The following is a 2726-nucleotide window of genomic DNA, read 5'->3' as shown; positions in this document are numbered from 1 at the left end:
GACATTGCTTTGGGAACAATTTTCTTGCACACAAGTCGATAGTTTCATAGCAAGTTGCAGAGGGTGGATTTTCAGGATGTACTATTGGGACAGCAAAAAAAGTGTCTTCTCTGTCATCCAGTGAAATATAACTGTACATTTCACAACCACAGCTGAGTCTCAGTCCTGTGAATAGCCCTGGGGCCTCTGTTGGGCATTCTATCCCTGTCCTGGAAGTAGTGGCTGTTCCTTATTTTTGCTGTTCCTGTATGCTTCAGAATTCTCTTTCATTCATACCATGCATTCCTTTGTTAGTAAAATCTCTGTACTCTTAATAATTTTTGTATTATACTTTCTTTTCAAATTTTAAATGCTTTGTTAGTAAAATTCCTTTACTCTTAATAATTTTTGTATTATACTTTCTTTTCAAACTTATAAATGTTTATTTTCCTGATTGGACCAGACTCATTTATGGTCCAAAGACCTCAAGCAACTGAAGAACATCCTCCATCTGCCCTCTCCATTCTTGACTACCAATCCTCTCCTCTTCTGCTTGCTTGATTAATTTATTCAGATATTGTTTTTATTTTACTTTTGATTTTGTCTCACTTATACATATTAATTAAATTACTACACATCACTGAATTATAACTTAATTACTTAGTATAATTTTATGTGATTATGACATTTCCTATGCCTATGAATTTATTGAGAATTTAGAAATATTATGAAAGTTTTTACATCCATGAGATTATATTTGACTTTTTGTATTATATGCATACAGTGTCAAGTAAATTTTAATCCACTCATAAAAATAGTTTAACTGCCAAAACAAATAGGCACTCATTCACCAGTGAGAATATGTCTAAAGCATAAAATTCAGAGTCGATTTTCTTGTACACAACTCCCTTAATTGCTTAATTTTATTTTGTATTTGCTTAAGAGGTAATGGAATAAAGTAATAATTTGAAAACAATCTATATATATTGTGCTTTACTCACCCAAAAAAATTTCCTGTGTCCTTTCCGAGTGCAGCCACATTCTGAAAACAATAGATATCTTTATGTTCATCATTCTACATGGACTTTATCTCAGAATTTCCATGCCATGGAATCATTTGAGAGGTACTCTGTTGTTCTTGGTTTCTATCACTCAGCTTGCTTTTGAGATTCCTTCATGTTCTCAGGTATATTAGGTAGTCACACAGTTATTTCTGAGTAGTATCCTACTATGTGAATAAAGCACAATTCATTCATCCATTGCCATGAGTTGCCCTTGGATAGACATGAAACGTTTTAGGAATTAAATCTTTGCTGCCATTTTTAAGGGGATAAGGTACAGGCTCACCTAGATTTTTACATTCTGTTCTGTTTAGAGGTACACTTTAGAGGTGTACCTCTAAATGACAATAGTCCATGGCAAAGTAGTACTCCACTGTATATAAAAACCATAATTTCTTCATTCATTCATCCATGGATATATGAGCTGCTCCTAACATTTAGGTGTTATAAATTGGGCTGTTATAAACATGGGTGTGCATATATTATTGGGATATTGTGCTTTTAATTTTTTCTGTCAGTACTGGGAATCAAACTCCGGACCTAGAGTTTGCCAGGCAGGCATTGAGCCAAGGAGCCAATCTTTTGGAATGAAGCCTAGAAGGGAATTATTGGGCCCAAATGAAATTGCTAGCTTTAGTTTTTTTCTGATGAATTTCCACAACGATTTCCACAGTGGGCAGCCTAACTTATAGTCTCCCCAACAGTGAAGAAGGGTTGCTTTCTCTCTCACAGTCTTACCAGCACTTGTTATTGATTTCTTGATGATAACCATTCTTTCTGGGCTGAGATACAGTCTCTGTTGTTTTAATTTGTATCTCTCAAGTGATTAGTGATAAACAGTTTTTATATACTGTTTGTATTTCTTCATCTGAGAAGTGACCTTTTGTGTCATTTGCCCATTTATAGATTGGGTCTGTAAATAGATGCAGTTGAAAACATGATTTTAAGTGAAATAAATTGAACACACACGTTTAAATATCACATTGTTTCACTTGTATGAGAAACGCAAGTGGTAAGTGAGGAGCAATAAACGACAGAAACACAGAAATTTATTTTCTCAAAATTCTGGAGGTGACAGCAGGATTAATTTTTCCTGAGGCCTCTGTCCTTGACTTACCTTTTCACTGAGTATGCCTTTCTCTGAGCTGTACATATTTGAATACAAATTTCTCTCTTTTTTAAACAACACCATTCATATTGAAGTATAATCCACATATATGACATCTGTTTACTTCTTCAAAAGCCCTGTTTTCAAATTCAGTCAATTTCTGAGGTTATTGGAGATAGGCTTCAATGTGCAAATTTTCCAAACTGTCCTCCCAGTAATTGCATTCTATGCTCAGAAGCAAGATTTTAAAGGTCTCCCAGATACAAATTCTACAGAATTCTCTTCTATAGCAAGATTGTAATAGAAAATGTCTCTTCCCGCCCATCAATATACTTCAATTGCCAAAATAATAGTTCCCTTTTGTAGTTTGACCAGAAATGGCTGGTCACTGTGATGCACTATGATGTATATTGTAAGGATCAATCAATCGATCAGTCAATCAAGTACCCTGCCTTTGCACCTCCTCTTGCAGACCTTCGTAAAAACCTTTCTCCCTGAGCCTTCTGGGCTTGACATTGTGAAGGTCAAATGATTCCCTGTCAGTGCCCACTGATGTAAAATAAATCTGTCTCCAAATT

This window comes from Cavia porcellus, unplaced genomic scaffold, assembly GCF_034190915.1.
Source record: "Cavia porcellus strain 051 isolate PalLab524CR breed Dunkin Hartley unplaced genomic scaffold, mCavPor4.1 scaffold_26, whole genome shotgun sequence".
Lineage (NCBI taxonomy): Eukaryota > Metazoa > Chordata > Mammalia > Rodentia > Caviidae > Cavia > Cavia porcellus.
The sequence above is the reverse complement of the archived record's forward strand: the minus strand, read 5'-3'. Positions refer to the sequence as shown.